This window comes from Pseudorasbora parva, chromosome 19 (genome assembly GCF_024679245.1).
Source record: "Pseudorasbora parva isolate DD20220531a chromosome 19, ASM2467924v1, whole genome shotgun sequence".
NCBI lineage: Eukaryota > Metazoa > Chordata > Actinopteri > Cypriniformes > Gobionidae > Pseudorasbora > Pseudorasbora parva.
Window position 1 is genome coordinate 37,740,653 of NC_090190.1, and position 23,104 is coordinate 37,763,756.

Consider the following 23,104-nt stretch of genomic DNA (forward strand, 5'->3'; position numbering starts at 1 on the left):
ATACACACATATCTTCAGTGTGTGTGAAAAGTAATCAGAAAAATACAATAGCTCAGGGTGGATAGTTTTAAGTTTCCCCAAATTCAAGTCATCATGGATTTACTCTTCCAAACACTGTATTTTTCCACTTCCATCAGGAATCTAATAATCCATTCCAAACTGGTATAAATCCAGTGTGAACGTACTGTTGGGCAATACTGAACGGATGCAGAGTAAACGGCAGGCTTCACTCCTGAGGGAAATTAAAGCAAGGCTGAAAAGGGAGCTTCTTTATAATAGATGCTGTGAAGCCCAGTGTGGGAGACGGTTTCCCATATGATGAATGCACCAGAAGACAGCACAGAGCTCTGAAATGAAGAGAAGGGGACAGGACAGGGCAGGCCAGGCCAATTAAATATAATATCCTACTTAAGGAAGAAGCCCATGGGGCGGTTTAAGCATTTCATTTGAGCTGGATGGCACAGATCGGCCCTGTGCACTGCTTTGAAGGAGGTGAGGTGCATTATGGGTGGCTTATAGAAACCAGAGGCTCTAAGGATGTGAACGAAGCCAAAGCAATGAGAGGCAGACAAATCCACCTGTTGAGTCCAACCTCCAGCGGTTTAAATCAACATGAAACTGCTATTGCAATTCATTTTACCTCTGTAAGGTGGCATAAAAATAAAAGGCGAAATAGCTTTTCAATGTTGGTTAAAATAAATGGTATGCACAGTGTAAACCCCAATACTCAATGCAATAATGAATTGGTTTGAGTAGAGCCAACTCAAATTAAACAAATTAGTAAAAAAAAAAAAAAAAACTTATAGAAAAATAGAAAAGAAAATGTGAACTAGTGACGGATGTAGGAGATGGGGGTTTGTTACTCTTTTATCCCGCATAGAGAGAAGTGGGCAGTGAATAAGAAAGAAAGATGCCCTCCGAACTCAACTTTCCACATCAGTTACTAGATTTTTCTCTTCACAGGAGGACCTTAAGGAGACACTGACCTGAAGCTTTATGATACATTATACATGCTCCAACGATACATGAAACATGCATGGAAAAGGGGTAGAACTGAGATAGATGAGAGACGCATACCGTATATTTATATACACACACACACACAAACATTGAAAACTGAGGACTTTATTTTATGTTTTATGTTTTTGTCTTATACTCAGCCACAAACAAACAAAAAAACACATGAAAAAAAGTGATATTCTTAAATATAACTGCAATTTACTGTTGTCTATTTTAATATATTCAAAAAGTAATTTATTCCTCTGTGAAGTCATTGGTCATTATTTTCAGCATCTTTACTCCAGTCTTCAGTCACATGATTCTTTAGAAATCATTCTCATTTGAGGCTCAAGAAATAATTCTGATTTATAATCAGTGTTGATTAATATTTTTGTAGAAACTATAAAAAAAATCCAGGATTCTTTGATGAATAGAAAGTTCAAAAGAACAGCATTTATTTGAAATATATATATATATATATATATATATATATATATATATATATATATATATATATATATATATATATATATATATATATATACACACTGTACTTTACTGTAACTTTTTATCAATTTATTATTATTTTTTTAACTTACTGACCCCAAACTTTTGTGTATAAATAAGTCAAAATACAACCCCAAATCAGAAAAAGTTGGGACAGTATGGAATGTGCAAATAAAATAAAAAAGAAGTGATTTCTAAAATTTATTTGACTTGTATTTCATTGCAGACAATATGAACACAAAATATTTCATGTTTTGTCTGGTCAACTTCATGTCATTTGTAAATATGCATCCTTTCCTGTCATTCAGACCTGCAACACATTTCAAAAAAAGTTGGGACAGTAAAGCATTTACCACTTTGTAATGTTGCCATTCTTTTTCACAACACTTAAAAGATGTTTAGGGACTGAAGACACCAAGTGATGAAGTGTTTCAGGTGTAATTTTGTCCCATTCTTCCTGCAAACAAGTCTTAAGGTGGGCAACAGTACGGGGTCTTCGTTGTCGCATTTTGCGCTTCAAAATGCGCCACACATTCTCTATTGGAGACCGGTCGGGACTGCAGGCAGGCCAGTCAAGTACCCGTACCCTCTTCCTCCGCAGCCAGGACTTTGTAATATGTGCAGAATGTGGTTTCGCATTGTCTTGTTGAAATATACATGGACGTCTCTGGAAAAGATATCTTCTTGAAGGCAGCATATTATGCTCCAAAATCTCTATGTACTTTTCAGTATTAATGGTGCCTTCACAGAAGTGCAAGTTACCTTTGCCAAGGGCACTGACACAACCCCATACCATGACAGACCCTGGCTTTTGGACTTGTTGCTGAAAACAGTCTGGATAATCCTTTTCTTCTTTGGTCCGGAGCACACGGCGTCCATTCCTCCCAAAAAATACCTGAAATACTGATTCATCTGACCACAGTACACATTTCCACTGTGTGATGGTCCATCCCAGATGCCTCCGAGCCCAGAGAAGTCGACGGCGCTTCTGGACACTTAACATAAGGCTTCCTTTTGGCACAGTACAGTTTTAACTGCCATTTGTGGATGTAACTACCTATTATGGTACTTGACAAAGGTTTGCCAAAGTAGTCCTGAGCCCATGTGGTGATATCGCTTATAGATGAATGACGATTCTTGATGCAGTGCCGCCTGAGGGATCAGAGATTACGGTTGTTCAGTTTAGGCTTTACGCACTTTGTCCTTTACGCACTGAAATTTCTCCGGATTCCTTGAATCTTGTAATTATGTTATGCACTGTTGAATGTGAAATATCCAAATCTCTTCCTATCTTTCTTTGAGGAACATTGTTTTTAAACATTTCAATAATTTTCTCATGTATTTGTTGGCAAACTGGTGATCCTCGGCCCATCTTTGCTCCTAAAGGATTAGATCTTTCTTGGATGCTGCTTTTGTACCAAATCATAATTTCAATCACCTGTTGACATCAGCTGTTTCAAACCACATCATTATTTAACCCTTTTACCTCATTACTAGCCCTAAATTGCTCCTGTCCCAACTTTTTTTGAAATGTGTTGCAGGTCTGAATGACAGGAAAGGATGCATATTTACAAATGACATGAAGTTGACCAGACAAAACATGAAATATTTTGTGTTCATATTGTCTGCAATGAAATACAAGTCAAAGTAAATTTAGAAATCACTACTTTCTTTTTTTATTTGTGTTTTCCAAACTGTCCCAACTTTTTCTGATTTGGGGTTCTACATATAAGTAAAAAAAAAAACAACTACATAATATATATTTTTTTTAAATAGTAACAAACATGGGATATTATTTAAATATTTACAAAAGAACAGAATATGCAAACATTGCAAAACACACAGCAACACCCTATAGCAACCACCAAGAACACCTTAGGAACTGCATAGCAATGCCCTGGCAACCTAAAACGACACAAGGCATGATGACAGAGTTCTGCATGGAAAAAAAACCTTCAGAACTTTTGTTCTTCAGAAGAACAAAAATTAACTCTGTTATGTGATATTCAACAATTAAAATTGGGGAAGTTCTAGATTTTATCCATCAGGAATTGATTGAATTGTGAAAAGGAACATTACCACCAGTATAGAGCCCGACCGAATACGAGTTTGCTAAAACTATGTCTAAATATCGATTTGACTATAGGTTAAAGGTTATCTGACTATCACCAGACCAAGCTCAATTTTAGATTGAACATTGGTCTGGGGAGTCTACTCTGTATTTTCTTCTGCACAAGAGGCGTGATAAACGAGCATAATTCAAATGACTCTGTATGCAATTGGATAGTCCTTCAACCAATCAGACCACCGTTTCTCTCAAGGGGGTAATTTAGCACCCGGAAAGCATACCACCCATAGGGGCAGCCATTGCTAACCAAGCCATCACCTGCTGTTAGCATCCCATCCATTCATGACTCCTAGTCATTTTTTCATCACTTTGACAGTGAATAACTTTACATCTGAGGTGTTAGAGACTCCATTTGTCTATTGTTTATTTCTAAAGAAACATGACTATGTATAAAAGGCTCCTTCACCTTGTATCTTACACTATCGCCCCGTAGAAGCTGTTTTTGTAAAAAACTGGCTAACGATTGCGTCGTAACCAACGCGACTCTGTCGCACAGTAGAGAAATTACCGTATAGACAGGAGGAGAGAGACGCTCGCAGACAATCTTTTACTGTCTATGAGACAGTCGGGGGGACGTGGAGACATAAAGTCTGATAACGTCAAGGGAGAAGAATGGGTAGAAGCCCATAGAGAGCCAAAAGCAACGGGACAAATCAATTAAACAACTTGATTCAGATTTCACAACTACTAGAAGACCTACAACTGGCAGGTTGCTCATGTCACGTCGTCAAGCTCAGTCTGAGCCTGTGCAGTACGCTCAGCCATCAGGAAGTGAGTGCTTCTAATTGACTTCACTTTTCGCTGTTGAAGTCTATGGGGCCGCTGTGTCCATTTCTTTTATGGTTTCTCTATCCGTCATCGTGTTAAACCCCCCAATAGCGTGCCAGGTGGATAAGCCAGTCTGTGATTGGTTCCCGCAAAAGTGTAACAGAAGCAGTGAATGTACGGGTTTCCAGACTGAGTTGCAGGGAGAAATTAAATCACCGGCAGATCAAGCTGGGTTTACCCTGTCTAGGTTAAAGAAAATGAAAATTCAGTCATAATTTACTCACCCTCATGTCATTCAGAACCTGTATGAATGTCCTTCTGTAGCTGAACACAACAAGAGATATTTTGAAAAACTAACCTTATTGTAACCAAACAGTTGACGGGCCGCATTGATAGCATAGCTTCTATGCTATTTTTTCCCCATACTATGGAAGCCCACACTCCAAAAAATGAATTTTCACTGTTGTTAGTTGCACTCAAATCATCCATGTTCACATTACTTAAAAACTCATGTAACTACATGAACTTAAATTTACTGAGTTGTTTCTACTTAAAATGAGTACTGTCAGCTTTTGTTCATAAGTGTTTGTTCGGTCAACTTAACATTGCTGAGTGAAATGAACAAGTTCTCAGCATGCTTTCCAAGGGACTGCATCAGGAGAGTACATTTAGGGATTAAAGTGTTATTTATGTGTTTTTCAGTAAAGGGAAAGATGTTTTTAGTTTATGTTGGTGTTTAATGTTCAGTTATGTTGAACATTTAGAGGAGTTTCTGCAATTTTGTGGTTACCATTATGCAGAAGAGTGGTGCCTGTGTTTAGGCTGTGGGCGCTCATATGCACATATTTACTGGATGAATTCCTGGCCTCAATTAAATTGAGTTTGTCCAAATTGAGTTATTTTTGCATTTCGTATTCTGCTTGTTATTTAATAGTTTTCCACTTACACCTGTAGAGCAAATAGTTAATTTAATAAGGTAAATTACATTGATAAATGTGTTCACCTTACATAATAAACATTCATAAACTTAACATAACATTATTAAATTAACTGCACATATAAATATTATGTAACATGTACTAAATCTAATGGTTTGTATTTACTCACATAAATGTTGGCAGCTTTACTTGAATTTCTTTTGTTCATATAACTAAATTGTTATTTGTAAAAACTGCTCTATATAGTTGCGTGAAACCACTTGACGCTGCTTTTTTAAGTAAATTCTTCGAAATATTTTTTTGTGTTCAGCAGAAGTAATCATACATTTTTGGAACAATTTGAGGTTGAGTAAATGATGACAGAATTTGATTTTTTTGGGGGGTGAACTATCCCTTTAACATTATCCATATAGCAAGTACTGTTTCAGAGGAAGAGCAATCCATTACGTTTTGTTGAAAGAATATTAAAAAAAAAAAACATACACGCACAAGCATACTCTGCATTAATGTTTCTCCGCAGTGACTCACACCCTCGAGGACGACAGGAAACCCTGCTCAAGTGTAGCTGACTCACCTCTTCAAACGAAACCTCCGCAGAGATCCACCATCAAATCTCTATCTCTGCTGTTCTGTATGTGCGAGGAGCTCTCCTGAGTGACTCACATCATGTGCTTCAAACCTCTGCAGCTACACAAAAGCAGTTTACTGTTTACTACAACACAGCACTGAGTGTATAAACGCATGCTACAAGTGGAGTGAAGTATAGTTTAAATAAGTGCACACATCTGTTAGGGATGTTTTAACACTCTGAGGCAACTAATAATATTGTTTTACACTGCACTCTATTGTTCTTAATAGGAATAACATTATGACCACCTTCCTTATATTGCATTGGTCCTCCTTTCGCTGCCAAAACAGCCATGACCCATCGACACATGGACCCTAACTAGACCCCTTAAGGGGTGCTGTGGTATTTGGCACAAATATCTTAGCAGCAGATCCTTTAAGTCCTGTAAGCTGCGAGGTGGGCCCTCCATGGATCGGACTTGTTTGTTCAGCACATCCCACAGATGCTCGATTGGATTGAGATCTGGGGAATCTGGAGGCCAAGTCAACACCTCAAACTCGTTGTTGTGCTCCTCAAACAATTCTGAAAGAGGAATATCATTTCCATGAAAGGGTGCACATGGTCTGCAACATTGCTTAGGTAGGTGGTACGTGTAAAAAGTAACATCCACATGGATGGCAGGACCCAAGGTTTCCCAGCAGAACATTGCCCAAAGCATCACACTGCCTCCGCCGACTCGCCTTCTTCCCATAGTGCATCCTGGTGCCATGTGTTCCCCAGGTAAGCGACGTACAAGAACCCGGCAATCCACGTGATGTAAAAGAAAATGTGATTCATCAGAGCAGGCCACCTTCTTCCATTGCTCTGTGGTTCATTTATAGTAGACAGGGGTTGGTATAGGCATCCTGACTGGTCTGCGGCTATCCAGCCCCATACACAACAAACTGCGATGATCTGTGTATTCTGACACCTTTCTATCAGAACCAGCATTAACTGTATGAGCAATTTGAGCTCCAGTACCTCGTCTGTTGGCCAGCCTTCGCTCCACACGTGCATCAATGAGCCTTGGCCGCCCATGACCCTGTGGCCGGTTCATCACTGTTCCTTCCTTGGAGCACTTTTGATAGATACTGACCACTGCAGACCGGGAACAGCCCACAAGAGCTGCAGTTTTGGAGATGCTCTGACCCAGTCGTCTAGCCATCACAATTTGGCCCTTGTCAAACTCGCTCAAATCCTTACACTTTCCCATTTTTCCTGCTTCTAACGCATCAACTTTGAGGATAAAATGTTCACTTGCTGCCTAATATATCCCACCCACTAACAGGTGCTGCGATGACGAGATAAACAGTGTTATTCATTTCACCTTTCAGTGAATGTCATGCATGGCAGCAGCATAAACAGTTTAACAGTTAAAAGTCAGGGAGATGCTGCTCCACATTAGCTGATAATATTGTGCACATTTTAAAATATCTTGAATATTTCACAAGATAACATGGATGCTTCTGATTATTATTGCAATAATTGACCTAATTTTCTCCTATTCTCCTAAGAATTTGTTACAGAATTACAGTAAAAACACTGTTTTTAAGTCAAATATGTTTAATTAAAATCCCATTTAAGAAATGCTAGCATAATAATTAATTGCTTTAAAAGACTATTTTTCATTATAATCATGACAAATGGGCAAACAAACTAGTTCAATTGTTCTAAAAATATTACATTGCATTTTTTTTAAAAACCACAATATATTGTAAGAAGTAAAATTCACCCATATGCTACATAAACATATATGCATTGTGGGATAATTTTTAAAAATTTATTTATCCTTTATTTTTCCAGGAAGGTCCCATTGAGATTAAAAGAAATCTCTTCTTCCGGGGAGTCCTGGAAATACTTCATATTTTGGAAAAGTGTCAAAGAGAAAATACAAAATGAAAATGCAAACTAATAATACTTTACAAAATAAAATAATAGGCAGTATACTATTTCAACTATGCCCAAGGTCATGTAATTGCAAATGCTAGAACAAACTAATTAGGAAGCCCTTCTAGCTTACATCAGATGTCTCGGTGCTCGGTATCTCTTTATATACAACCTGTGGTTGGGTGAGAGTGTTTGCCTCCAGCAGGACAGCACTCGTTACAGCCCCACACTGTGTCCTCGTCCATCACAGCTTAGCAAACAGGGATTGCGGGTCTGCTGTGGACATCTGCTGGTGTGAGAGGACACTCCATCCCACATACACGTCAAATATTTGCCCTTTTGAGCGTGGCTTCACGATAAACCGTTCTAAGTGGTGTTAAGATTTAGCAGGTGAAGACATATACAGACCTGGCCATGCACAGGACACAGACGGTGTCATCCGGACAGGATGGATGCACCTGTCAGTGTCTCTGAATCCCATCTGCAGGGGTCAGGAAGCTTCTAGGGCTTTTACAGTGTGGGGAAAGCAAGGAAACCTTTGAAAAGCTGCTCCATCTGTTCACTAACAAGCACCTTTTTCACACGGGTATAGCAAGGCTGCCTGGCCACTCCAGCTACGACGACAGCCCGGTGGCCAAGCTGCAGATCTGGGGGAACGAGAGTTTTGTAAACCCTGAAAATCAGGCGAGAGCGAGAACTCCCCGCGTGGGAACTCCTGCAGGTCATAACAAATGTTAACGGGAGATGAATTGGCTCGTTAGAAAATGCTGATTATCAGCACGCGCACAGTGTGTGAGCAGCTGTTCTCCCCCACGCAACACACACCGAGATACCACTCATCCATAAACGCACACAAAATATGAAATATAAATGAATTAAGATGATCAATAACAGTTGCTATCATATTCATTCCTAAATCATAGCACTGCTTATTAATAAAAAATATATATATTAAAAACAAAAAACATGTGCTTATTTATATATTAATCTTCTAGAAAAATAAATATTTATCTTTGTTAAATACTTAAAATAATTGCTAAGTATTATATAAAAATACTTAAATTATTTGTGTGTTTATGTATATCTATGTTCTATATTGAAGCTGTTATTTTCTTGTACAATCTTGAGCTTAGGAAAATAAACGTATTATTATTATTATTATTAGTAGTAGTAGTAGTAAATGATTTAAAACAAATTCATATATAATTATTTAAAATGAATAATATAAATAAATAAATAAATAAATCTGTATAATGTATAAAAATAAATACTTAAATTAGTTATTTAAAATTATTAGATAATGATTTAAAACAAACAAATAAAGACCACATCAAAAAATAATAATAATAATAAATAAACTATTTTAAATAAAGATAAATAAATGGTTTAAAATATAAATAAATTATAAAAAAAAAAATAAAGATAATGATTTAACACAAACTAATTAATAAAGAAAGAATAAGGGTTAACATAATTAAATAAAAAATAAATAAAACAATGTAAAAAAGTAATAAATTAATTTTTTTAAATACATATATTTAAAAATAAATCAATGATTTACATAACTAAATAAATAAAATCTTAGTTAAAGCCTTGCGTGCATAGCATACATATCTAAACAGTACAACAAGCTTCAAAAGTGCTAATTTGTCAATCTTCCTGAAGCTGGACTGCCTTTACAAACCACTGAAACACCATCAGGCCGAGAGGCCGCCTGAGACAAAGTCCTGATAAAGATGTTAAAGAGTGTTTAATGCCTCATTACGTGCATAATGGAGGAGGAGATATCTCTCTCTCTCTCCCTGCAATAGCCATCCGTTCAGGAGACAGGATAAAGCTCTCAGCTCCTGCTGTTCTGCTGGAAGACACACGACTCCAGACACCTGCACTGCTTCTAAGACCCGCAGGATATCTGCCCTTTGGCTCTACTGAACACCCCATGAGATGTGTCTCACTTCAAATAAAACCACACAAACTACATTTTGCAGAACATTTTGAATAAAAAGACCCCGTTTAAAGGCTCAGCTTCTGGTCAATAGTTACAGTATAAATATGTGCATCAGCATACAGTGGCCTCAAAGTATTTAAACACTTGAACCTGAATTTCATTGCAAGAAAAAATTATAAAGAAAGCATAAAGAAACAAAACCCAAGCTTGTTTTTTAAGCAAATCATTTCTGTATTACAGATGTTTGCGATTTTAAATTATAAAACAATAGATTTATTGTGAACATGACCAGTTGAGTTAGTGAAGATCTGGAATTTAGTTTGCAGATGACATTTTGATATGTTAAATCTAATGAAATAACATTTATGTTCAAATCCTTTTTCGGCTCACTGTATCTATTTCCAGAAAGTTTCATCAGGTGTAAGCAGCACGGCTGGTTGAGTTCATGAACTGATAGTGTCGACAGCAGCTACGGTGAATCACAGCTACAACTGATAAAATCATCTCACTTGAAGGAAACCTGCACGAAATGCTAGATTAAACAGCAACACTTTTACTTAAAGGTAGGATAGGAAATTTCCGGAGAGGCTAGCGATAGCTAGCTAGCTTTAAAAGCCCACCCTTCCTTTAGAGGGTCTCCAAAGCCACACCTCGTTTAAAACATATGCCTTGATGGGTCAGGGCAGTTTTGGCAGCTAGCTAAAAAGAGCTTGCTTTGTTCTGGTTTCATCTCCCTCCAGTCTAAACTAAATTATTGTATAGGCGATTTACTACCCATTGTTAATACAAATAACATGAAAATACTGTGGGCTATTAAGGCTAATTCCTACTAATCACTCTTACTAAATGGGGTAAGCACACTTGCCTTCACATTTCAGAGGTGTTCAGTGTTGGACAGATCAGCTGTTTTAGCAAGTTATTAAAATTAATCAGTTCAAATGAGTCATTAGGTCAATAATCGGACATTAGCGGACGGGTTGTGTGTGAATTCCGGCTGTTAGGACATCACAAAAGATTTGTGTGAATGCAGAAAACACTTAATCGCATCGCTTGTCAGAGGTGCCCTGTTTGCTTTTCTGAGTGCAATTCACACCCAGCAGTAATTCATACGTGTATACAGTCATTAACATCACTCATAAATCACAATAACTGGTCAAATAAAGCACACTTTAGAACATTTAACTTAGTGATTGCTATCAGGATGTGACTTTCAACCAGCATAACAAAAAATGTTTCTAAAACAAACTGTCTACCCTGCCTTGAAGCTTTTATTTTTAAAAACGTTTTATTCATCAATTGCGAGTTACAAAGTCAGAATTGTGTGATATAAAGTCAGAATTGTGAGGTATGAAGTCATAATTGCGAGATATTAAGTCATAATTGTGAGATATAAAGTCAGAATTGAGATATAAAGTCATAATTGCGAGATATAAAGTCATAATTGTGTGATATTAAGTCATAATTGTGAGATATAAAGTCAGAATTGAGATATAAAGTCAGAATTGTGAGATATAAAGTCAGAATTGTGAGATATAAAGTCAGAATTGCAAGATATAAAGTCAGAATTGAGAAATATAAAGTCATAATTGCGAGTTACAAAGTCAGAATTGTGTGATATAAAGTCAGAATTGTGTGATATAAAGTCAGAATTGCGAGATATAAAGTCAGAATTGAGATATAAAGTCATAATTGCGAGTTACAAAGTCAGAATTGTGTGATATAAAGTCAGAATTGTGAGATATAAAGTCAGAATTGCAAGATATAAAGTCAGAATTGAGAAATATAAAGTCATAATTGCGAGTTACAAAGTCAGAATTGTGTGATATAAAGTCAGAATTGCGAGATATAAAGTCAGAATTGAGATATAAAGTCATAATTGCGAGTTACAAAGTCAGAATTGTGTGATATAAAGTCAGAATTGTGAGATATAAAGTCAGAATTGCGAGATATAAAGTCAGAATTTCGAGATATAAAGTCAGAATTGTGAGATATAAAGTCAGAATTGCGAGATATAAAGTCAGAATTGTGAGATATAAAGTCAGAATTGTGAAATATAAAGTCAGAATTGTGAAATATAAAGTCATAATTGCGAGTTACAAAGTCAGAATTGTGTGATATAAAGTCAGAATTGCGAGATATAAAGTCAGAATTGCGAGATATAAAGTCAGAATTTCGAGATATAAAGTCAGAATTTCGAGATATAAAGTCAGAATTGCGAGATATAAAGTCAGAATTGCGAGATATAAAGTCAGAATTTCGAGATATAAAGTCAGAATTGTGAGATATAAAGTCAGAATTGTGAGATATAAAGTCAGAATTGTGAAATATAAAGTCATAATTGCGAGTTACAAAGTCAGAATTGTGAGATATAAAGTCAGAATTGCGAGATATGAAGTCAGAATTGCGAGATATAAAGTCAGAATTTCGAGATATAAAGTCAGAATTTCGAGATATAAAGTCAGAATTGCGAGATATAAAGTCAGAATTTCGAGATATAAAGTCAGAATTGTGAGATATAAAGTCAGAATTGTGAGATATAAAGTCAGAATTGTGAAATATAAAGTCATAATTGCGAGTTACAAAGTCAGAATTGTGTGATATAAAGTCAGAATTGTGTGATATAAAGTCAGAATTGTGAGATATAAAGTCAGAATTGTGAGATATAAAGTCAGAATTGTGAGATATAAAGTCAGAATTGTGAGATATAAAGTCAGAATTGTGAGATATAAAGTCAGAATTGCGAGATATAAAGTCAGAATTGTGAGATATAAAGTCAGAATTGCGAGATATAAAGTCAGAATTGTGAGATATAAAGTCAGAATTGTGAGATATAAAGTCAGAATTGAGTGATATAAAGTCAGAATTGTGAGATATAAAGTCAGAATTGTGAGATATAAAGTCAGAATTGTGAGATATAAAGTCAGAATTGCGAGATATAAAGTCAGAATTGTGAGATATAAAGTCAGAATTGTGAGATATAAAGTCAGAATTGTGAGATATAAAGTCAGAATTGCGAGATATAAAGTCAGAATTGTGAAATATAAAGTCAGAATTGTGAGATATAAAGTCAGAATTGAGTGATATAAAGTCAGAATTGTGAGATATAAAGTCAGAATTGCGAGATATAAAGTCAGAATTGCGAGATATAAAGTCAGAATTGTGAAATATAAAGTCAGAATTGTGAGATATAAAGTCAGAATTGTGAGATATAAAGTCAGAGTTGAGATATAAAGTCAGAATTGTGAGATATAAAGTCAGAATTGTGAGATATAAAGTCAGAATTGCGAGATATAAAGTCAGAATTGTGAGATATAAAGTCAGAATTGTGAGATATAAAGTCAGAGTTGTGAGATATAAAGTCAGAGTTGTGAGATATAAAGTCAGAATTGTGAGATATAAAGTCAGAATTGTGAGATATAAAGTCAGAGTTGTGAGATATAAAGTCAGAATTGTGAGATATAAAGTCAGAATTGTGAGATATAAAGTCAGAATTGTGAGATATAAAGTCAGAATTGTGAGATATAAAGTCAGAATTGTGAGATATAAAGTCAGAGTTGTGAGATATAAAGTCAGAATTGTGAGATATAAAGTCAGAATTGTGAGATATAAAGTCAGAGTTGCGAGATATAAAGTCAGAATTGTGAAATATAAAGTCAGAATTGTGAGATATAAAGTCAGAATTGTGAGATATAAAGTCAGAGTTGTGAGATATAAAGTCAGAATTGTGAGATATAAAGTCAGAATTGTGAGATATAAAGTCAGAATTGTGAGATATAAAGTCAGAATTGTGAGATATAAAGTCAGAATTGCGAGATATAAAGTCAGAATTGTGAGATATAAAGTCAGAATTGTGAGATATAAAGTCAGAGTTGTGAGATATAAAGTCAGAATTGAGTGATATAAAGTCAGAATTGTGAGATATAAAGTCAGAATTGAGTGATATAAAGTCAGAATTGCGAGATATAAAGTCAGAATTGTGAGATATAAAGTCAGAATTGCGAGATATAAAGTCAGAATTGTGAGAAATAAAGTCAGAATTGTGAAATATAAAGTCAGAATTGCGAGACATAAAGTCAGAATTGTGAAATATAAAGTCAGAATTGTGAAATATAAAGTCAGAATTGTGAGAAATAAAGTCAGAATTGTGAGATATAAAGTCAGAATTGCGAGATATAAAGTCAGAATTGCGAGAAATAAAGTCAGAATTGCGAGATATAAAGTAAGAATTGTGAGAAATAAAGTCAGAATTGTGAAATATAAAGTCAGAATTGCGAGATATAAAGTCAGAATTGTGAAATATAAAGTCAGAATTGTGAGATATAAAGTCAGAATTGTGAGATATAAAGTCAGAATTGCGAGATATAAAGTCAGAGTTGCGAGATATAAAGTCAGAATTGTGAAATATAAAGTCAGAATTGTGAGATATAAAGTCAGAATTGTGAGATATAAAGTCAGAATTGCGAGATATAAAGTCAGAATTGTGAAATATAAAGTCAGAATTGTGAGATATAAAGTCAGAATTGTGAGAAATAAAGTCAGAATTGTGAGATATAAAGTCAGAATTGTGAGATATAAAGTCAGAATTGTGAGAAATAAAGTCAGAATTGTGAGATATAAAGTCAGATATAAAGTCAGAATTGTGAGATATAAAGTCAGAATTGCGAGATATAAAGTCAGAATTGTGAAATATAAAGTCAGAATTGTGAGATATAAAGTCAGAATTGTGAGAAATAAAGTCAGAATTGTGAGATATAAAGTCAGAATTGTGAGATATAAAGTCAGAATTGTGAGAAATAAAGTCAGAATTGTGAGATATAAAGTCAGAATTGTGAGATATAAAGTCAGAATTGTGAGATATAAAGTCAGAATTGTGAGAAATAAAGTCAGAATTGCGAGATATAAAGTCAGAATTGTGAGAAATAAAGTCAGAATTGTGAAATATAAAGTCAGAATTGTGAGATATAAAGTCAGAATTGTGAGATATAAAGTCAGAATTGTGAGAAATAAAGTCAGAATTGCGAGATATAAAGTCAGAATTGTGAGAAATAAAGTCAGAATTGTGAAATATAAAGTCAGAATTGCGAGATATAAAGTCAGAATTGTGAGATATAAAGTCAGAATTGTGAGAAATAAAGTCAGAATTGCGAGATATAAAGTCAGAATTGTGAGAAATAAAGTCAGAATTGTGAAATATAAAGTCAGAATTGTGAGAAATAAAGTCAGAATTGTGAAATATAAAGTCAGAATTGTGAGAAATAAAGTCAGAATTGTGAAATATAAAGTCAGAATTGTGAGAAATAAAGTCAGAATTGCGAGATATAAAGTCAGAATTGTGAAATATAAAGTCAGAATTGTGAGATATAAAGTCAGAATTGCGTGATATAAAGTCAGAATTGTGAGATATAAAGTCAGAATTGTGAAATATAAAGTCAGAATTGTGAGATATAAAGTCAGAATTGCGTGATATAAAGTCAGAATTGCGAGATATAAAGTCAGAATTGCGAGATATAAAGTCAGAATTGTGAAATATAAAGTCAGAATTGTGAGATATAAAGTCAGAATTGTGAGATATAAAGTCAGAATTGTGAGATATAAAGTCAGAATTGTGAGAAATAAAGTCAGAATTGCGAGATATAAAGTCAGAATTGTGAGAAATAAAGTCAGAATTGTGAAATATAAAGTCAGAATTGCGAGATATAAAGTCAGAATTGTGAGATATAAAGTCAGAATTGTGAGAAATAAAGTCAGAATTGCGAGATATAAAGTCAGAATTGTGAGAAATAAAGTCAGAATTGTGAAATATAAAGTCAGAATTGTGAGAAATAAAGTCAGAATTGTGAGAAATAAAGTCAGAATTGTGAGAAATAAAGTCAGAATTGTGAAATGTAAAGTCAGAATTGTGAGAAATAAAGTCAGAATTGCGAGATATAAAGTCAGAATTGTGAAATATAAAGTCAGAATTGTGAGATATAAAGTCAGAATTGCGTGATATAAAGTCAGAATTGTGAGATATAAAGTCAGAATTGTGAGAAATAAAGTCAGAATTGTGAAATATAAAGTCAGAATTGTGAGAAATAAAGTCAGAATTGTGAAATATAAAGTCAGAATTGTGAGAAATAAAGTCAGAATTGTGAAATATAAAGTCAGAATTGTGAGAAATAAAGTCAGAATTGCGAGATATAAAGTCAGAATTGTGAGATATAAAGTCAGAATTGTGAGATATAAAGTCAGAATTGCGTGATATAAAGTCAGAATTGTGAGATATAAAGTCAGAATTGTGAAATATAAAGTCAGAATTGTGAGATATAAAGTCAGAATTGCGTGATATAAAGTCAGAATTGCGAGATATAAAGTCAGAATTGCGAGATATAAAGTCAGAATTGTGCAATATAAAGTCAGAATTGTGAGATATAAAGTCAGAATTGTGAGATATAAAGTCAGAATTGTGAGATATAAAGTCAGAATTGTGAGAAATAAAGTCAGAATTGTGAGAAATAAAGTCAGAATTGTGAAATATAAAGTCAGAATTGTGAGAAATAAAGTCAGAATTGTGAAATATAAAGTCAGAATTGTGAGAAATAAAGTCAGAATTGTGAAATATAAAGTCAGAATTGTGAGAAATAAAGTCAGAATTGCGAGATATAAAGTCAGAATTGTGAAATATAAAGTCAGAATTGTGAGATATAAAGTCAGAATTGCGTGATATAAAGTCAGAATTGTGAGATATAAAGTCAGAATTGTGAAATATAAAGTCAGAATTGTGAGATATAAAGTCAGAATTGCGTGATATAAAGTCAGAATTGCGAGATATAAAGTCAGAATTGCGAGATATAAAGTCAGAATTGTGAGATATAAAGTCAGAATTGTGAGATATAAAGTCAGAATTGTGAGATATAAAGTCAGAATTGTGAGAAATAAAGTCAGAATTGCGAGATATAAAGTCAGAATTGTGAGAAATAAAGTCAGAATTGTGAGATATAAAGTCAGAATTGCGAGATATAAAGTCAGAATTGTGAGATATAAAGTCAGAATTGTGAGAAATAAAGTCAGAATTGCGAGATATAAAGTCAGAATTGTGAGAAATAAAGTCAGAATTGTGAAATATAAAGTCAGAATTGTGAGAAATAAAGTCAGAATTGTGAGAAATAAAGTCAGAATTGTGAGAAATAAAGTCAGAATTGTGAAATATAAAGTCAGAATTGCGAGATATAAAGTCAGAATTGTGAAATATAAAGTCAGAATTGTGAGATATAAAGTCAGAATTGCGTGATATAAAGTCAGAATTGTGAGATATAAAGTCAGAATTGTGAAATATAAAGTCAGAATTGTGAGATATAAAGTCAGAATTGCGTGATATAAAGTCAGAATTGTGAGATATAAAGTCAGAATTGCGTGATATAAAGTCAGAATTGTGAGATATAAAGTCAGAATTGTGAAATATAAAGTCAGAATTGCGTGATATAAAGTCAGAATTGTGAGATATAAAGTCAGAATTGCGTGATATAAAGTCAGAATTGTGAGATATAAAGTCAGAATTGCGTGATATAAAGTCAGAATTGCGAGATATAAAGTCAGAATTGTGAGATATAAAGTCAGAATTGCGAGATATAAAGTCAGAATTGCGTGATATAAAGTCAGAATTGAGAGATATAAAGTCAGAATTGAGAGATATAAAGTCAGAATTGTGAGATATAAAGTCAGAATTGTGAGATATAAAGTCAGAATTGTGAGATATAAAGTCAGAATTGTGAGATATAAAGTCAGAATTATGAGATATAAAGTCAGAATTGTGAGATATAAAGTCAGAATTGAGTGACATAAAGTCAGAATTGTGAGATATAAAGTCAGAATTGTGAGATATAAAGTCAGAATTATGAGATATAAAGTCAGAATTATGAGATATAAAGTCAGAATTGTGAGATATAAAGTCAGAATTGAGTGACATAAAGTCAGAATTGTGAGATATAAAGTCAGAATTGAGTGACATAAAGTCAGAATTGCGAGATATAAAGTCAGAATTGCGAGATATAAAGTCAGAATTGCGTGATATAAAGTCAGAATTGAGAGATATAAAGTCAGAATTGTGAGATATAAAGTCAGAATTGTGAGATATAAAGTCAGAATTGTGAGATATAAAGTCAGAATTGTGAGATATAAAGTCAGAATTGTGAGATATAAAGTCAGAATTATGAGATATAAAGTCAGAATTGTGAGATATAAAGTCAGAATTGAGTGACATAAAGTCAGAATTGTGAGATATAAAGTCAGAATTGTGAGATATAAAGTCAGAATTGAGTGACATAAAGAAACAAGCTTCCATAGACCTGTGTAACAATAGGCACCAATATCAAAACCTGACAAAGTACACTCTAATCCAATCCTGATGGACAAAATTAAATCCGCCCTACATTATTTCTAGCCCAACATTCTGTTTCCCTCGCATAATGAATCCTGTTGTCATTAATGGAACCTTGATGAAACCAGACATGAGATTTAACAAGAGGAAAACATATTAATGAACACTATTGGCCAATCTCACAAACAAGGACTAAGCTAGTCCCAGACTTAAATTTATGATTGAGCTGCCTGAACTAAAAGCAATTTGCACTAACATATCTTAAAATATGTTAGTCACATTGTATTGTCTCGAAATGCCCTCCAGTGTAAGGTGTTTTTATTTTTATTTTTTTAAGGAACATTTATAAAAGCTACCTAAATTTCCTAATTGAACTAAAGCTTACTCCTCCCTTAATCTAAGAAAAGTGAAAAGCGCTATTCAATAAGCTATTCATCGATTATGCTAATATATCCTTTCCAACGTGAGCTCAGATATCTACGACAGAAATAATTGTGTTTGTCATGCACACACAATTTAATACATTCTAGAATCATTGTGTTTTTTTGGTTAGTTCCTCCCTCACGCTCACAGATCCGGATGTCAGATTGAAGCTTTACCACAAAAATGGTTTAGATCAGATCATACAGAATAACTCAGAGAACAACATTAGATGTCCAAGGGATAATTATACATGCCTGTTGTACTGTAAAACTTAGTTTTTGCCGCCACTTTGTTTTTATGTGGATGAGACTTTCTTTTTGAAATACCTTCTCTAATCCAGTTTAATGTGGAAATATAAGCCATTCATGAGATCAATTAGGCCTCTTGAAAAATGTAAACACCTTCCTCACATTTCCCTACTATATAGTATGCAAAAAGGAGGATGATATGCGAGTTGAATGTCCAAATACAGAGAAATTAAGAAGTAGACCCAGGCCACCCAATGATGTGCTGAAACTGCCTGCTTGAAGACTTGGATGCAAGGAAACAACTGTTTAGTTAAATCATTATTTTATTGCACAGATTGCTTATGCCAATTTTCATTTCACATTATGGCCTTTATGGTTCAATGTGAAAATAGAGACTCATAAACATCTTTTCAAAGCAATTAATAATTAAAGAAAGTTTCCATTTGCACTAGTATTTTTCATCCAAATGGTGAGGCTTTTAGATTAACAATCTTTCTTTTTACTGCATCAGGGAATCTTTAAATGCAGCTTGCTTGTTTTCATCTCTGAACGTGCCATTTAAAATTGCAGCGGGGAGTTTTGTTAATAGCAGCCTTGAGGTGAGAGAAGAATTGTTTGGCTCATAACCAGCAGTTTTACAGCTATTGCATACAAAAAAGCTCCTTTTGGACCGAATACCAAATTTTCAGATGTGCTGGCTTCCATCTGAGTGGAGATCCCTTCAGTATAAGAGACTACCAACAAATAAAAAAATTCACTCAAAAAAAATATTTCACCGGGATATACATACACACACTATGTTGCCAAAAATATTGGGACACCCCTCCAAATCATTGAATCCAGGTTTTCAAAATCAAGCACTAGGCATGCAGACGCCTCTACAAACATTTGTGAAAGAACGGGTCGCTCTCAGGAGCTCAGTGAACTCAAGCGTAGTACTGTGATTGGTTCCCACCTGTGCAATAAATCCATTCGTGAAATTTCCTCACTACTAAATATTCCACGGTCACCTGTTAGTAGTATGATAAAGTGGAAGCATGAAGCGATGAAGTAGTAGGACACGTAAAATCACTGAGTGAGGTCAGCGTATGTTAAGGAGCACAGAGTGCAGAAGTCGCCAACTTTTAAGTCAATAGGTAAAGACCTCCAACTTTGTGTGGCGTTCAGATTAGCTCAAGAACTGTGCATAGTGCGCTTCATGGAATGGTTTTGGACAATTTCATGCTCCCAACTTTGTGGGAACAGTTTGGGGATGGCCCCTTTCTGTTCCAGCATGACTGTGCAGCAGTGCACAAAGCATCGGTCCATAAAGACATGGATGAGCGAGTTTGGTGTGGAGGAAATTGACTGGCCTGCACAGAGTCCTGAGCTCAACCCGCCAGCACACCTTTGGGATGAATGAGAGTGGAGACTAAGAGCCAGGCCTTCTCATATAACTTACTTAAGAGCAATTTCTTATTTTCAACAAGATAATTACTAGATAATTAGATAACAACAACTAGATAATTGTAATTATTATTAAAATACTTTTACTACTAATTCTACTACAAATAACAATATACAACACCGGTGGCGAGTGATAATGAGCGCCAGCTGCGTGCCACACCGGTCTTGTCTCATGGCGGAGTGACGGGAGTATAAAAGGAGGAGCGGAGACAGTGTAAGACGAGAGAGGACCAGGCCTGGACTTTACGTTGAGTTTTGTTTATGTTTTGTTATGTGTGTGCGGGCAGTCGTCCGTGAAGGGCTGACCGCGGTTTACTTTCGTTTCGTTTATTTACTGAATTAAAGTTGTTAAACGGTCGCTGGTTCCCGCCTCCTTCCTTCCCATTTCTATGAACTTTATTACAAACACACTGACTAAGAATTGTTGAGATACTGGGTTCATGAATATTAATCATGTTGTCAATGTTCGCTCAAACTGATTTGCTGAAATCAAAACAGGCACAGTAATAGGTGAGTGCCAGACAATGAGATTGAAGTTTGCGCATTAGTTCCGCTCACTACCCAGAGAAAACGGCATATCATAAACTCTCGCTTTCTCTTTGCATGTGTGAGAAACACAGTGCTCTCAGCAGACCCATGGCGAGTTGTGCGCCTTCAGACTAGAGTTTACGGCATGTCAAATACAGGGACGCTGCACATCCATAGAGCTGAACTGAAATAGTACAGATCGCTTGACGGAGAGCAAAACACTCAAGCGCTCATTCAGTGTTAAGCATATCTACATATCTTAAGGCATATTTATACAGCCAAGTTAAGGCTGTTCTGTGCCCATTCAAAATTCAGTGTAAAGATGCAATGCAGTTTAAAAAAACTATTAAATTATGCCTCCTCTGACCAACTTCAGCCACTAGCATCAAAGTATGCAGTTACAATAGCTGTGTAAATGTATTTATGCCACCTATGAATTTTTACCATCATTACAGCAGATGATCACGATCCTGGAGAAATCACCTTAATATGGTGATTAGCAGCTCAAGAAACATACACTCACCTAAAGGATTATTAGGAACACCATATTAATATGTTGTGTTTGAGCCCCTTTCTCCTTCAGAACTGCCTTAATTCTACATGGCATTGACTCAACAAGGTGCTGAAAGCATTCTTTAGAAATGTTGGCCCATATTGATAGGATAGCATCTTGCAGTTGATGGACATTTGTGGGATGCACATCCAGGGCACGAAGCTCCCGTTCCACCACATCCCAAATATGCTCTATTGGGTTGAGATCTGGTGACTATGGGGGCCAATTTAGTACAGTGAACCCATTGTCATGTTCAAGAAACCAATTTGAAATGATTCGAGCTTTGTAACATGGTGCATTATCCTGCTGGAAGTAGCCATCAGAGGATGGGTACATGGTGGTCATAAAGGGATGGACATGGTCAGAAACCATGCTCATGTAGGCTCTGGCATTTAAACGATGCCCAATTGTCACTAAGGAGCATAAAGTGTGCCAAGAAAACATCCCCCACACCATTACACCACCACCACCAGACTGCACAGTGGTAACAAGGCATGATGGATCCATGATCTCATTCTGTTTACACCAAATTCTGACTCTCCCATCTGAATGTTTCAACAGAAATCGAGGCTCATCAGACCAGGCAACATTTTTCCAGTCTTCAACTGCCCAATTTTGGTGAGCTCTTGCAAACTGTAGCTTCTTTTTCCTATTTGTAGTGGAGATGAGTGGTACCCGGTGGGGTCTTCTGCTGTTGTAGCTCATCCGCCTCAAGGTTGTGCGTGTTGTGGCTTTACAAATTGCTGCATACCTCGGTTGTACCAAGTGGTTATTTCAGTCAAAGTTGCTCTTCTATCAGCTTGAATCAGTTGACCCATTCTCCTCTTACTTCTAGCATCCACAAGGAATTTTCGCCCACAGAACTGCCGCATACTTGATGTTTTGTAAACCTTATAAATGGTTGTGCATGAAAATCCCAGTAACTGAGCAGATTGTGAAATACTCAGAGCGGCTCGTCTGGCACCAACAACCATGCCACACTCAAAATTGTTTAAATCACATTTGATTGGTTGATTAGATAATTGTATTAATGAGAAATTTAACAGTGTTCCAAATAATATTTTAGGTAAGTGTATATTATTATCAATATCAACACCTATGCTGCTTTATATTTTTGTGAAAACCGCAACAGAATGACATTTTTCCAAATACTTTAGAATGGAGACTGAACAGGGATAAGAGTTAAGACAGAACCCCGACAGTTTAATGAATTCAGAATCTTGATCAAAGCCAAAACTTTCATATTGGCTATGAGTGAAAATTCTCTGCATCGGGGAGAAGTCAATCCAATCGTAAATATCCAGCATGGGCGAAAATAGCTACAGACTTATCTTCGGCTCGTCTATCTCTCACACACCTTAAGGATGCTGGTCTCTTCTCTGGGAATAAGAGTAAATATATTCGCTGTATGAAAGGCAGCTTGAAGGCAGATGGTTCATCCACGTGCACAGGGACGACAACAAGTCATACATTTAGAAAATGAGTTTTGGCTCTGTGGATCGGCCTGAGATTGAAGAGTGTTTGGGGTTTTCTATCGGGCTGCTGGGGAGTTTGCTCTAATATGGCTAAGGTCTGATTCTCTGCTCTGGAGGGAGTAGACCAGTACGCTTCCGTTCTTGATAAAATAATGAATATTTGATCCCTATCAAAACAGATGAACTGTGGTTTTATCTAATGAGCCCCAAAATAAACAGCCTTCAAACATCAGGTTATGCAAGAGAGTTCAATAAAAACACACCTGTATAGAGCATAACTTTCATGATTTCAA

General features: G+C 35.4%; 1 protein-coding gene across 2 annotated transcripts in view; it reads right to left on the minus strand.

The window, feature by feature from the left end:
* trappc9 (trafficking protein particle complex subunit 9) overlaps positions 1-23,104 on the minus strand; it is a 288,563-nt gene that overhangs the window by 195,008 nt on the left and 70,451 nt on the right. The window lies entirely within an intron of this gene.